The sequence below is a fragment of the Littorina saxatilis genome, linkage group LG1 (genome assembly GCF_037325665.1).
Source record: "Littorina saxatilis isolate snail1 linkage group LG1, US_GU_Lsax_2.0, whole genome shotgun sequence".
Taxonomy (NCBI): domain Eukaryota; kingdom Metazoa; phylum Mollusca; class Gastropoda; order Littorinimorpha; family Littorinidae; genus Littorina; species Littorina saxatilis.
The window spans coordinates 103,929,096-103,945,304 of NC_090245.1; the positions used below are offsets into that span (position 1 = coordinate 103,929,096).

A 16,209-nucleotide genomic window follows, 5' to 3' on the forward strand; every position below is an offset into this window, starting at 1 on the left:
TATATGAAGTATTTTGTTACTGTTGAAAATGTGTAATTTTGATTCCCAATTGCAAGGAAAGACCAAAAAATGACCTCACAAATGCAAAATTTTCTCGGCTTCTGGGAGGCTTTGCCCCCCAGACCCCCCACCGGGGCGTTGCCCCTGCACCCAACCGGGGCCTGGGCGGCCCCTGGACCCCTGACTTCAGTTGGACCCCCCCCCCCCTCAAACGAACTTGGTCCGACCCTGTGTGTGTGTGTGTGTGTGTGTGTGTGTGTGTGTGTGTGTGTGTGTGTGTGTGTGTGTGTGTGTGTGTGTGTGTTTCAGTTCACTCGGCATAATAATGTGTATATGAATATGTGAGCATTCTTGCGTTCATTGGCATGTACAAACTTTGATGATGTGTACCCGTCCACATGCACACACATCTAAAAGGGTTGTGTTTACTTGCGTGTAGCGCACGCGAAGCGTACATTTTTGCGCTTATAAAAAAATTAAGAAAACAAAGGTGGTGTCTAGATTCAGGTCAAAAAACGCAATCACCTAAAAGTAACACAATGGCATTTCGATTAACCGTCGACGCGGAATTAGGTTATACATGTAATCTTCTGTTCGGTATATAGTAGATCTAAATAGTAACATCTGTCGCCGTCGATGTTAAAATGTATTTTCCTCTTTGCCTGGACAATACTCAATCGTTGAACGATTTGAGAAGTGAAGTTTAAGGCGTTTAGTGTAGTGTGCTGGTTTCACTTGTTATGAAGTTTATATGTTAAGATTGTCGAATAGAACTAACATCTGAAAACTAACACACTGATAGATTAACAAATAAACAACCAAACAAATAAAGCAACAGGCTACATAATCATAGCACCGAAAAAGAGAGAACGAACGAAAGAAAGAAAGAAAGAAAAAAGGAAAGAAAGTAAGGAAGGAGATGGAAATAAAGAAAAAAAATAAAGAAAGAAAGAAAAGAAAGAAAGAAGGAAGGAAGGAAGGAAGGAAAGAAGGAAGGAAGGAAGGAAGGAAGGAAAGATAGAAAGATAGAAAGCAAAAGGCAAGAACTAGAGAAAAACAGAGTTTTCTCTTTGACAAGTCAATCAAAAACTTGACTAAATGTAAAAAGACAAAAAAAAGAAGAAACAAAGGCAAAACAACTTCAGAGTTGAAGCAGCCTGCATGCAACTGAGGTCAAAATATATTCAGCAAAAACAAACAAAAAGTTCAAACAAATAGGTTTTCTTAATTCCACTATGTGTGTACACGCAAGCACAAGACCAAGTGCGCACGAAAAAGATCCTGTAATCCATGTCAGAGTTCGGTGGGTTATAGAAACACGAAAATACCCAGCATGCTTCCTCCGAAAACGGCGTATGGCTGCCTAAATGGCGGGGTAAAAAACGGTCATACACGTAAAATTCCACTCGTGCAAAAAACACGAGTGGACGTGGGAGTTTCAGCCCACGAACACAGAAGAAGAAGAAGAAGAAGAAGAAGAAGAATTCCACTATGCACAGAAAAACAACCAGACTGTTGATATTTTAAGGGTTTTTCAAAGTTGAAATTGTATGCATGGGATGGTCGTATGTCATGCAAACGCGTAGCCAGATCTGTATAAAGTGGTGTAAATGATTGTTTACACAAGGGAGACACAACCTTTAAATCAACGACCCGAAAGCTGATCAAAGAGTATCGCTTCTGTACGGATGCAGAACGTTTATTTGCAGCGTGCATCGCACTGATTTGAATTAAAAAACCCAAATGGATATTTTTCTTCTTGTCGATCACTAAACCCCCAAATGGATCAAAGAGTATCCCTTCTCCAGCGGCGCAGAACGTTTATTGACAGTATTCATTGCATTAACTTAAAGTAACAACATCTAAACTGATCACAGATTGTCCTTTAATTACCGGCGCAGCATGTTTATTTACCTCAGCCGTCGTTTGTAGATAAACAACCCAAAAACGGTTTGGAGATTAGTTTATTTACAGTAGACATCGTATCTAAATTAAAAATAATACAGGTTAACGGTTCAACGATAATTATTTATTCGCTGATGCATAACGTTTATTAACACTAATCGTACTTAAATGGGAAAACAAACAACTAACAAGCGGTGCAAAGATAACCACATGCTGTGTTTTCTAATAAGCGCTTGCACCAATAATACCATTTATTGGGTGCCCACAGCACGCTCAAATGGTACTGAAATTCTAATTATCTGTCAATACGCATTTGTTGTGCATGTGTGTATTGCCCTGTGCAAATAAACTGGCAGCCCCAATGATCGAATGATCGAATCGCCCTTTTTGATGAATCAGTAATGTGTCTGTGTTTTTGTGTGTTTTTGTTCTCATTCTTAAAATAAGGCAAAAAAAAAAAATTGTCTGTTTAGGGTAACAATTGTTTTTGTTTTTGTTTTTTTTGTGTGTGTGTAAATGCTATGTTGGCTGAACATTCACTTCTTATATTTGATGAATACATGTTTCAAAACTAACGTATAAATAAAACAGAGAGAAAGGGAGAGAAAAAAACGCCAAATGTCTCTTTTTAGCATTTTTACCTCTTTTATTTTTTTATTTTTTTTTTAAATCAAAAAAAAGTTTTTGGGTCGGCGCCAAATCGATAGGGTCGGTCGGGTTACCCTAAACAGACACATTTTTTTTTGGCCTAATGTGCCGCTGGATGACTGCACCAATTCACAAGCATGGGAGAAACTACGTTTCCTGATGTTTGATAGATACAGCAAGTTACCTTACTGTTATCATAAATTTCAAATTTATAATTCAATTTGTTATGTTTATTTTGTTATTATTTTTTGTGTACCTGTTTTTTTCATTCTTTTTTCATTTTCATTACTTTATTTTCCCATCGCTGGGAAATTCGGGTCACTTCCTCCCAGTGGAAAGATGTAAGCGTTAATACCTTTATGCCAATAACTTAAACTCAATAAATATCTTGCTGACTTTCGCGTTTCCCAAACTAGTCCCTCGACATAACATTTGAATACAACTTCCCCCCCCCCCCCCACACCCCAGCCCCCCTCCCCCACTGGTCCAAACGGCTAGAATAGAGACGCCATAGGTCTACTCGGCAAAAGTCTGCTATCACCCCGATGGAAGTGTTTTTCTACAAGATGTCTACAAAGGTGACAACAGAGGTTCACATGGTTTACGTCTTCCCCGGTTTTTCCGTTGGAAGAAAATCAAATCTGTTCAAAAACGCGTTTCAAGTTTTCTTATACGAGAAAAGGATCTGCCATGATGGGATTAAAAAGATGTTGTTGGGTTGCAATAGGTCTCTGTTTTGACATCCCAGACAAATTATTCCCGTTTCTGGTGTTTTAATCGCTGCTAGCAAAGCTGAAACGATTGCTTGTTTGGCGCCAAAGTTAGAGTCAATACGGATGGTTTTTGGGATGGGTGTTTTTATCTGTTCAAGATGCATTCCTTCTCGTTTATCTATTTATTTATTAATTTATCTGTGTTTATGTATGTGTTGTGTATTGGTGGAGGGACATCAGTTGTGCTCAAACAATACAAAACGGCATCTAAGCGCTTCAGAAGATGGTTTTCTTTTTTTCCTCTTCCTTGTTTTTGTGTGTATTCGTTTGTGTGTGTGTGTGTGTGTGTGTGTGTGTGTGTGTGTGTGTGTGTGTGTGTGTGTGTGTGTTTGGCGAGAGAGAGAGAGAGAGAGAGAGTGAGAGAGAGAGAGAGAGAGAGAAAGAGAGAGAGACAGAGACAGAGACAGAGATTACTGAACTCTCTAACCCCCAACAGATAATCCAAAAAAGCTATTCCCTCAAAAAATTGCAGCGGCTGATATTTTCCCCCAAACAAATCCGCAGGTGTCAGCTATCCTTTGACAAGCAGCACGTGCGGCGTGGGGTGTCTGTTGTGCAACTGTGTCTCCTCGCCTGTTGCCGCATTCTCTCAACACCTGTACCTACGGCGCTTTCAAAAGATTACACGTGCTTTTAAACAACTTAATTTAAGGCACACAAAAAAAGTCTGTTTACGGTATCCCGACCGACCCTATTTTCTCGCGCGACCCTGGACTTTTTTTTGGCATTTGGAAAAAAAAAGAAAAAAAAAGGCTTTGTTTTTTGTCAAAATAACTTAAAAATATGTGTTTTTTTGGAGAAAAAAAAGAAATCCCGACCTACTGACCCTATTTTTTTGTGTGCCTATGTTACCGTAAACAGACTATTTTTTTTGTTTGGTCTAAGCCCCATTCCGGCTTGTATAGAGCAAGCTTTTACCCACTGACTACCGGCACGGTTGGCCTTATGGTGAGGCGTCCGCCCCGTGATCGGGAGGTCGTGGGTTCGAAGACGTGAAAAGTTATATGCTGCTCTGCCTGGCGTCTGGCATTATGGGGTTAGTGCTAGGACTGGTTGGTCCGGTGTCAGAATAATGTGACTGGGTGAGACATGAAGCCTGTGCTGCGACTTCTGTCTTGTGTGTGGCGCACGTTATATGTCAAAGCAGCACCGCCCTGATATGGCCCTTCGTGGTCGGCTGGGCGTTAAGCAAACAAACAAACAAACAAACCCACTGACTTAAAGCTTTTGAACCTGAAGTTGAAGTACCTGCAGAAAAACAACAGCATTTGCAAAGCGCAGCTGCATGCTTTTGAAGAATGCGGTGTCAGGGAAAAAACATGTGTTTTCTACCTTGCAATTTAAAGCCCCAATCCTACTTAGAGCAAGCTTACTCGATGATTTAAGGCTTTCGTTCCTGAAGTCAAAGTACCTACAGAAAACACTCCCCGTGTGTGCTGTGAAGGACAGCTTGTGAAGTAACCGGCGAGTGACAGTGTCAATTAAAATCCCGCGCAAATATGTGCACTGTTGATGGAAAATTATTTCATTTTGTAAAAATCAATCTAGAAAAAAAAGTATATTTCTCTATCGAAAGTTGCCAGGTTGTTGGTTTTAGGTGCGTGACAGAAGAACATTTAATGTGCTCCTGTAATAATAATAACTAATAATAACAGCTTGTATAGCGCGAACCACAGTATTCTATGATCTCCGCACTTTACATATTAACTATGAATAAAAACTACCTTGACTATTGAACATAACATCAAATACATATCTACATTCTAGCAAAATAACGTAACAATAAACTTACAACAACAAATTTCAAATAATGATCCGGTTCTGTCGCGGTTTTCGTGAAAAGTTACCTAAATGTTTAAATTAACCTGTAGTTGTGTAATACAGAGCTTTAAAAAGTCGTGGAATTACACCTGGTTGCCAACACGGCCCTATCTCCTCTTTTATTGATGAACATTTACACCTTGTTGTACGTGGTGCTTCCATTGAAGTCTTGTTACAATATTTCTCACGCCTGACTTACTTCACGCCTGACTTACTTCACGCCACTGGGGAACGTGTTAGAGAAGATAGTTGTCGGATAATGCATTTTGCACGTGCAAACGCGTTGATACAACTAAGGACGATACTAACTTTTACACCGGAATGAATGCGTCACCTGCACCCGATTCTGACTAATGCCTTTTGCCAATAGGTGAAAATTCGCCGTTATACTCGCTACATTCTTCCTCACGTTTAAGATTCCGTGGCAGCTGCATGAGGGTTATATTGCTGTGACTGCATACAGTGTCTGCTATTTTACTCTGGAAAACAGACTTCATTTTTCTGTACAACTTCGCTATCTGTACCTGATACGCTAACTTAGTTTTCATCACGAAAATAAACCAGAAAAATAATGAAACATCCCTCCAGGAAGCAAACATTAACACGAAAAGCGCAGGGAAAATAAGGTCAATTCCAAGTTTTACGATGGTTTTATTCTTCCGGGGTAGGAGTGTTATTTTAGTCTGTGACGTTTGCATGCAAAAACGATGGGTTTGATGAAAACAGTGATGTGTATTCCGTTAGCAGAAGGCGATAAAGTGGCTGATTTCACCTGCTGATAATCCGGCATGCGCGGTATTGCGAAAAATTGCGTACCATTTCACGGGTTTGGGGAGGTCTCAGTCAGCTGTCACAAAAATTGATGAAGGCATTCCGGGTTATGTGTGCTTGCTTTTTTTTGTTTGTTTTTACATTTAGTCAAGTTTTGACTAAATGTTTTAACATAGAGGGGGAATCGAGACGAGGGTCATGGTGTATGTGTGTATGTCTGTGTCAGTGTATATATATATGTGTGTGTGTGTGTGTGTGTGTGTGTGTGTGTGTGTGTGTGTGTGTGTGTGTGTGTGTGTGTGTGTGTGCGTGTGTGTGTGTAGAGCGATTCAGAGTAAACTACTGGACCGATCTTTATGAAATTTGACATGAGAGTTTCTGGGTATGATATCCCCGGACGTTTTTTTCATTTTTTCGATAAATGTCTTTGATGACGTCATATCCGGCTTTTTGTAAAAGTTGAGGCGGCAATGTCACACCCTCATTTTTCAATCAAATTGATTGAAATTTTGGCCAAGCAATCTTCGACGCAGGCCGGACTTCGGTATTGCATTTCACCTTGGTGGCTTAAAAATTAATTAATGACTTTGGTCCTTACAAATCTGAAAATTGTAAAAAAAATAATGTTTTTATAAAACGATCCAAATTTACGTTCATCTTAATCTTCGTCATTTTCTGATTCCAAAAACATATAGATATGTTATATTCGGATTAAAAACAAGCTCTGAAAATTAAACAAAATTAAACATTATGATCAAAATTAAATTTTCGAAATCAATTTAAAAACACTTTCATCTTATTCCTTGTCGGTTCCTGATTCCAAAAACATATAGATATGATATGTTTGGATTAAAAACACGCTCAGAAAGTTAAAACGAAGAGAGGTACAGTAAAGCGTGCTATGAAGCACAGCGCAACCGCTACCGCGCCAAACAGGCTCGTCACTTTCACTGCCTTTTGCACTAGCGGCGGACTACGTTCAATTTCATTCTGTGAGTTCCACAGCTTGACTAAATGTAGTAATTTCGCCTTACGCGACTTGTTTGTTTGTCTGTCTGTGTGTTTGTCTAAAGTTCTGCGTGTTTGCCTGTCTTTCGGTCGGTCTGTTTGACGTTTTGCTTACAAGTTTGTCTCTGTCCGCCTGTTCTTGCTGTGTGTGTTTGTCTGATTGCGCGCGCACACACACACACACACACATACACACACACACAAACACACACACACACACACACACACATACACCCACACACACACACACACACACACTGTAACCCCCCCACACACACACGCACGCACGCACGCACGCACGCATGGTATTCCAACACGAGTAAATATTTCAGCACGTTTTAATACTGTCGTTTCTCTGCTTACATTTCTTTAAATTAATCTATATAAATATTTATATTTCACAACAAAACACTAGCAAAACAAAAACATCAATAGCAACAACAGCAGAAACAACAGCTATAACAACAACAACAACAACATTCGTTTACATCTTCAGTTTTAGCACAAACATTTCAGCGCTCTTTCGCATCATCAGCCACAGTTCCCGACATGCTTTGCTGAGGACACGCGCGATTTCCTCTTACGGAAGCGAAGAGTCATAAATGTGAAACAACTGTCGAACCACTTACTCTCCCGTGACCTTTGGCGCATGCGCTGCCGCTCCCTACGTTCATTAACATTCGCGCCTCTAAAGTGGCAAGAGTATTTGGTGAAAAGTTATTTATGAACACCGAATGAACCTTTCATGAAGCTGGCAGAATTGTGTCTTGAAGTTAAGTTTCAACTTTACAAGAAAGAATTAAACAAGCTGAAATGCAATACCAAACCCCGGCCTTCGTCGAAGATTACTTGACCAAAATGTCAACCAATTTGGTTGAAAAATGAGAGCGTGACAGTGCCGCCTCAACTTTCACGAAAAGCCGGATATGACGTCATCAAAGACATTTATTGAAAAAATGAAAAAAACGTATGGGGATTTCTTCTTCTTCTTCTTTTCGATCGCCGATCACACTTGGAGTCCAGATCTTGAGATATAATTAGTGGTCCTCTGCAGCGCAGCCACTGGCCCGTACAGCTTGTTGTGCAGGGACTCCGGCAATGGCCAGATTTCCTCTCTCAGCACCTGGTGGTTCCTACAGTCTCGTAGGATGTGGGCCGTGTCCTGCTCTGCTTCTCCACAAGAACACATGGGGGAGGGCACAACATGCAGCTTCCCGTGGAGATGCTGGTTAAGTCTGTTGTGTCCCGTTCTCAGGCGGAAGATGACCACCTGCTGTGGTCTGGATAGCAGGTGGTAGCTGTCCTGTGGCTGGGGCGTCCTGTGCAGAGACTTAATGATGGTCTTCATCTCTGTCAGGCTCACAGGGTTGTTCTCTTGCTCATCTTCTGCACCCAGCTTTGCCATCCTGTCCGCCTCTTCGTTTCCGTGTACACCACAGTGGGAGGGGATCCATTGCAGTACTGTCCTCAGGCTCTTGATGTTGTGTAGAGCGTGTTCCAGCTGAGGCAGTTTGTTACTGGTCATTGCTTGTAGTACTGACAGAGCGTCAGTCAGGAAGACCACCTGGTTGTCATGGTTGACTCTGTCGTTGATGGTGTATGCTGCATGGATCAGTGCTTGTACCTCAGCTCTGTAGTTTGTACAGTGGAGGCCTGTTGGTATAGCCTCTGCTTGCCTCTCTCCACTGGGGTACTGGACATACACCCCCGCTCCTCCATTTTTGACGGCCTCTGTGGCTGACCCATCAGTATACACCCGTATCCATGCTTCTTGGGGGTACCTTTCTTCAAGCATGGCAAGAGTCAGGGCTTTTTTCGTGGCATTGCTCTGCTCGTCCTTTGTTGTGAGGTAGGGGACACTGGTCTGTATGTCCAGGTTTCCTTGTCTGTCTTCCCAGGGTGGGGCGTCAAGGGAGAAAGATGGTGGCTCCACTAGCTCTGGCATCTCTGTCTGATGTTTCTTCTGCAAAGCCCTTGCCTCCAGAGCGAAGCTTGATCTTTTCAGCCTGCCTAAGGACATCTTCTTGAGTCTGTCACTCATTGGATGGTCATGAGTGCACTGGTACTTGGTGGCTTGTACCATTGTTTTGCAGTCTCGCCTTTTGCTCAGTGGAGGAATGCCAGTCACCTGTTGTATGGGGATTTCATACCCAGGAACTCTCATGTCAAATTTCATAAAGATCGGTCCAGTAGTTTAGTCTGAATCGCTCTACACACACACACACACACACACAGACAGACAGACACACACACACACACACACACATACACCACGACCCTCGTCTCGATTCCCCCCTCTACGTTAAAATATTTAGTCAAAACTTGACTAAATATAAAAAAAGAAAAAAAGAATGGTAGATATATGGAATGTTTATTATTGACAAAACAAAACGTTACATGTACTCTAGTACATACTATAGTACATCGAACCACAGGTCTTTGGAGCAGACAGACGAAGATTAAGAACTTATCTCAAGATCGTGTGGCTCGCTTGCAAAATGCCGGCGAGGTAACGAAGTGATAACAAATGATTGCATGTTTTGCACTGTTGAGAGCTGAAAACTTCGAATGCACAGTGTATACTGTGATGTTAGTACCTTTATTTGAGCTCTTGGAAGTGGCATCGCCATTTCATTGCTTGAAACAAGATTTCATTAAATTTGAACCTGATACAACAATGACTGAAAGACAATAGGGACACGAAATCCAGCGAACGCTTATATATGACGTGCCCAAAATCACAATTTCCTTCACCGAAGAGCATTCATAGTTGGTTTTAACTCAATAAACGATTGTTGACAATAGTGAAGTTTATTGAGTTGGGCGAAAACCAATGAGCTACATATAAAACCAAGAATCTCTCCTTCTCTGTGCGTGTTTGTGCGTGCGTTTTCGTGTTTTTGCGTTTTATATGTATATATCAATATAGAAACTCTAGATATAGATCAGTGGACAAAACACACATGGCCACTGGTCACTGCAGGCAAGCGATTATTGCGAGAGTGAATGGTGAGATCTGATGTACACATGTTTTAAAGGGCGGCATATTGAGCGGACACTACACAAAATAATCTCCCCGCCCAGTGGATCAGTGGCAACGTTTGCACTCACTGTTTGCAAGGGGCGGAATTCATGAAAACCGCTGACAGAGTTATGTCCGGAAATCGTTCATTGAGCGAGGTTTGCATGTTGCGTTTCATGCTTCCTTTTTTTTTTTTTAGAAAATAAAACGTCAACAGTACCACGTGAGGCCTTCATCGAGGTGAAACATGATGTTTAACATTTAATTGATTGGTCTGTTTATAAGTACGTACTTGAATAATGAATGCATTTATCTCATCCACCATGTGCAGTACTGTTTACATTTCTTTGTTCTGGTAGTATTCTATTTTCAACCATGTGGAAGTCATTGTATGCGTGTGTGTGCGAGTGAGTGTGCGAGCGCGTGTGAGTACTGTTGTTAGTTTAGCATTGGTTTTTTTTGTTTGTTGTTTTTTGTTGGTTTTGTTTTCACTTTTATTGTTACATGTTTGTCTACCATAATTTACCATTATTATTTTGACATTATTTCAAATTTGTTATATAAAAATAGGTAGCGGCAGTAACGCTAGTCCCATGCGGGAAAGCGAGATCTGTGCTGAAAATAACACGTTTTCAATTTCCGACAGCTTTCAATATATGGCATATTATTGAAAATGGAAACTACAGAAATGAAGTTGGATTCTTTGTCTTTTACCCCATGCCATTTGTTTGCAAAATGTGCTTGGATTGAATGCGTGTGCGTGAATCACAAATACTCTCTCCGGATTTTCGGACAGCCGTGACGCGACCGCCATTACTACTTGCTCTTCAACTTTTTGTGGTGTTTCCCTTTCGGCGTTGTATTTTCTAAAAATAGTTTCATTCAACGATCGGAAACCAGTGTCAACTGCTAAAGAAAGAGTCCCTTTTCTTTCTAGGGGGGGTATTTTTTAGATTAAATCGATGGTGGATTTTAGACATGGACAATAAAAAATTGCCCAACTTTAACCTTTCGTAACTTAAAAACAACTCAAACGATCGTAGTCGTAAAAGATGCGCTAGAAAGTCCGATTTCTTGTGAATCCTCCAAATATGGAAGTTTCCGTTTAAGATTCATGCGCGCGAAGCGCGAGCCAATCAAAACCGAGGACCTGCAAAACCGGTAAAATCCGTTGCGTTGATCGCGAGTCATGGCGGAGTATTCAAGCGAAGCGATGGTGACGCACGCTTCGAGACAATTTGTGGAAGAAATCAAACCCATCCTTGGTAAGTGTTGATGTTTTTCTGTTCATTTAGTGTTTAGAAGTTGATCTGTCGAACCATTCTGCTGAATTTAGCGTTTTGAGTGCGTAGTTTTCATTTTGATGATAGTAGTTTGTGCTGGGTCATTTTGTATTGGGTGTTGAAATGGGGGTACTCGATAAACGACCTAAGTTATTTTTTGCCTTTCGCCGTACATGTGATATATTTGTTTCAAACTAATCTTGAATTATTACTCCGATGGTTTTTGTTTCTCAGTTGTTTTCTTGAGGATTAAATTAGGATTAAAAGGAATAATTGTTCCTTTGCTAAAACCGGAAGTGCAAGACTAGGCCTAGCAACGAGTAGCGTAGCTTACATGCACTGACCCTAGCGCATCTCCATTCCTTCTTCCTTTTCCCCCCAGTTAATCAGAGTTTATGGTCCATCAAACTTGTGTGATTACTAATTTGTTTCTCATGACAAGCAAGGTGATATAATAAATTAGAAACGAGTTAAAAAATAACCAAATACATGACAGAAAAACAAAGCAAACTTTTGTTTTGGGACAAAAGTAAAACTGAAAGTAAACAGGCCTTCATGGTGGCTTCCAGTAAGTTCGTCACACGGTAGATTCGTCACCGGTCCCGGTAACTTCGCCACAGTAGTCCGAGCGCGGCTCTCTCTATCTCTCTCTCTCTCTCTCTCTCTCTCTCTCTCTCTCACCTCCTTCCACCCCTCCCTCTCCTCACATTGAGTTTCTCTGCCTCCTTGACAGTGAGGTTGAAGTCATAGGACTCCCTCTCTCTCTCTCTTGGTCGCGCGTGTGTGGGTGTTAGTCAGTGTGTGGGTGTGTGTGCGATGGTGTGTGTGAGTGTTTGTGCGTTTGTACGTGCGTGTGTGTGCGTGCGTGTCATGGATATGGGTGTATGTACGTCCGTCCGTCTCTCTCTCTCTCTCTCTCTCTCTCTCTCTCTCTCTCTCTCTCTCTCTCGCTCCCTCTCTCAGACTACATGCTTTTGAGAACTGCTCAATGAGTAGATCTCGGGTTGAGAACTGCTCAATGAGTAGATCTCGGGTTTTAAAATAACAACGCTCGGACTGTGTCGTCTGAAAACTGCTCAGTTGAGAACTGCACAATGAGTAGATCTCGGGTTTTAAAATAACAACTCTCTCTCTCTTTCTCTCTCTCTCTCTCTCTCTTTCTCTCTCTCTAAAAAATGTCAGTGAATCTTGAATCTCTCCCACAAATCAAACATCTGAAAGCATAAGCTCTAAGCTTAACACCCGCCCACCCCTGCCAGTAATTTCGTCACGGGTGACGAATCTACCGCGTGACGAACTTACTGGTAGCCTTCATGGTTTCAGTACAAAAATATTATGAACATAGTATTACATTTTTGTTTTGTTTGTGCGTGTTACAGATGATGCTCACTTCCAGCAAATGAAGTCTGCTTTCACACTCACAGCAACTGGAAGAGGTCGACCACCCAAACTTCAGCTGGTACCACTGACCAACAAGCTATTGTTGCAGCTGGATCTGCTTCGGTTGGAAACAGGGAGGGATTGGAGTGACCTGGTTTAATTTCTCCCCAAAGTGTTCGAGTGAACTTGCTGCAAGGACTTGAAATCAAGGCAGAAATTGAGGGAACAGTGAAAGAAGCAACAAAGCTGGGGAATAAGACTGGATTAGAACTAGAAGCATTTTTGGATATCGACGCAGGGCGTTGCATCATGGGCCGGAATGTTGGGGTTCATTTGCTGAAACATAGGATCACAAGAAACCACCTGCTCAATCCGGACCTTCTGGAAGACCTTGACCGTCCATCAGAACTTGTGAATGGCATGGTGCTCGATCTAATATCGTTCCACAAAAAGGAGAACCTATCGCTGACTTCTGCCAGATTCCTGCATCGGTTGTTTTTGGACACAACATTGTGCTTGCACCATTTTCTTCTTCTGGCAGAACATTCACAGTCGAATCTCCAGCAAACCTGCCTGCCATGTACACCTGTTTCAAGCAGTACTTGACTGACAACTTTGTTTGACTGACTTTGAAGAAGGGGTATATATGCATTTGACTGTCACTTCTCATCCGACTGTGCACTTTGCAAGAATTTAGTTTTCCCCAGAGAACTGTGAACAATGTTAGTAAATTTATCCCACATACGTGAGAGAGATAACCGTGAGATAAAAATCGTTCAAATCACACGTGTGTATATCATGTAAATGAGGTCAACCGGAAGGTCAAGCTATGTAAATTAGTAGTACATGGGATAAACCGGAAGGTCAAGCTAATCCTATCGAGGAAGGATATGCTTTGCTGTTGTTGTTCCTTTTGGTTTCTTTTATCCTGTGGCCACTGCTTTTCTTTTTATCTGGTATATTTTGAAGTGATGGGTTTGATTTCTTCCACAAATTGTCTCGAAGCGTGCGTCACCATTGCTTCGCTCGAATACTCCGCCATGACTCGCGATCAACGCAACGGATTTTACCGGTTTTGCAGGTACTCGGTTTTGATTGTTCGAATATTAAACTTAACAGTGTTGACAAAGGCGAACTACTTTGTCCTAGTTTGAGAGTGTGTGTCATGGCGGAGGAATGAATGTCAAATTGAGTAAAGTGGTTTGAAGTTCTAAAGCGGTTGATCCAAAGGCAATATCGCTGTCGGTGACTTTTAGTTAGATCTGGCACAGAAGTATATAATGTAGGATAAACAGAATACTACATGGCTTGCTGTGTCGTACCAGATTTACACTCGTTGCTTTTTCAAATAGTAAACAGCTCGCTTTCGCAGTTCACTATTTAAACAAGAAGGGCAAAGCCCATACGACTCACATCCTTGACCTTTACATGACCTTGACCTTCAGGGTCAAGGTCAAATAACTAAACCTAGCAATGACATCATACACTAAGAACTGCTTTACACATTTTTCCTACCAAAATACATGTGACCTTGACCCAAGGTCAAGGTCATCTAAGGTCATGCAACACAAAGCTGTTAATTCAAGACATAGGAAGTACAATGGTGCTTATTGGCTCTTTCTACCATGAGATATGGTCACTTTTAGTGGTTCACTACCTTATTTTGGTCACATTTCATAAGGGTCAAAGTGACCTTGATCATATGCGACCAAATGTGTCTCATGATGAAAGCATAACATGTGCCCCACATAATTTTTAAGTTTGAAACAGTTATCTTCCATAGTTCAGGGTCAAGGTCACTTCAAAATATGTATACAATCCAACTTTAAAGGACCCTTGCGACCTTGACCTTGAAGCAAGGTCAACCAAACTGGTGTCCAAAGATAGGGCTTACATTGCCCTGTATAGCATACATAGCTAAGGTTGCCATTCTCGATAACTTCAGAAGAAAATGTGAAAAATGGCCGTTTTTAAGACAACAATTACGGCCCCTGTGACCTTGAACTTGATGTGAGGTCAAGTTGCCGCACATGTTTTTTGAGATCTTGTAACCATACACCATCAGGCCACATCAGGTGTTGATAGACTTAATAGTGTCCAAGAAATATCCAACGTTAAAGTTTTCCGGGCGGACGCCGGGACGGACGGACGGACGACTCGGGTGAGTACATAGACTCACTTTTGCTTCGCATGTGAGTCAAAAAACAACTCGTGTAAATCTGGTACGACACAGCAAGCCATGTAGTATTCTCTAGATCTTACTTCAATCAATCAATCAATATGAGGCTTATATCGCGCATATTCCGTGGGTACAGTTCTAAGCGCAGGGATTTATATATATATTTTTTTAATTTAAAATTTTTTTTTTTTATGCAATTTATATCGCGCACATATTCAAGGCGCAGGGATAACAGTGACATTTTTATCTAAGCCTATACAATTTTGCCAGGAAAGACCCTTTTGTCAATCGTGGGATCTTTAACGTGCACACCCCAATGTAGTGTACTTGATTGAACACATATTTGTGAAGATAACATTGTAATCAATCTACACACCAAAAATCATGGCTGTATTTTCAGTAGTTTCTGAAATATTTCAATCTGAAATGTGCTACCCCCCTCTGGGGGGGGGGGGGGGGGTTTGTCCACTCTTGGGGGATTATTTTCAACATTACACTGAATTTTACTGATGTCTGTAAAGATTACACTGTAATCTATCTACACACCAACATTTTTCGTTGTATCTTAAATAGTTTCTTAATTATTGGCCTTGAAGTGCGAAAAACTGTAATTTTCCTGTTTTTCCGCTTGACAAATTGAGGTTTTTGACATTTTTGAGGCTCTTATACTCCAAAAGCATTGAACTAAGCTGTCTGAAAAAAAATAGCCATGTTCTACACACATTTGTTTGGAATATGTGAAAGTTTCAGACAGCTGCTATACATATTGTGTGAATTGTGATGACCCAAAGTTGCCCTCCCGTGCAGTTTTGCGATGGGTTTAATTGTGTTTTTCGTGAAGTTTGCATGCTTGCTGACAGAAGCCATATGAGATTAGAGGGCTAGAACTATGTGTTTTTTCTATTCTTGGTTGCTGATAACAGATCCTGAAAAGTTGAAAGGGCTGAGGATAACTATGTGGTACCCACATGCTGCTGAAGTTGCCCTATTTTACAGTTTTAAGCAGAGTCGCGACAGCGTATGTACTAAAATATCAAAATCTCAGGAACTAATAAAGGTATCCACTTACTTTTTTTTGTGTTTTGCTTGTACTTTATTTTTCTTTCAAGACATCACAAAACATTCACTCTCACTTCAAAACCAAGTTTTGACTGCCGCTACCTAATTCAAATCGTCCGCCAAATTTCATTTGCTTTTAAGAGTACGCTCATAAGCTTAGCTTGTTGTGCTCCATGTTCCTTATTTCATGTATGCGGTAATAGTACCAATGGAATTTACTGAATAAACTTGTTTAAACCAAGTACGTACTATACACTCTATATTGCAATGGAATCTCTTTTAGTGTCAATAAAAATAAATGCACAGTACACACATCAACATCCAAACAAAATGTTCTCTGTAATATTGCAATATTATTCA

At 41.0% G+C, this 16,209-nt stretch overlaps 1 protein-coding gene and 1 long non-coding RNA gene across 2 annotated transcripts in view; both read left to right on the forward strand.

Moving 5' to 3' along the window:
- LOC138948675 (polypeptide N-acetylgalactosaminyltransferase 13-like) overlaps nucleotides 1–16,209 on the forward strand; it is a 207,285-nt gene that overhangs the window by 72,208 nt on the left and 118,868 nt on the right. The window lies entirely within an intron of this gene.
- Nucleotides 10,673–15,858, forward strand: LOC138948572 (uncharacterized). The gene is made up of 2 exons (XR_011450016.1): nucleotides 10,673–11,213; nucleotides 12,611–15,858. It is a non-coding gene; the product is annotated as an uncharacterized lncRNA (long non-coding RNA).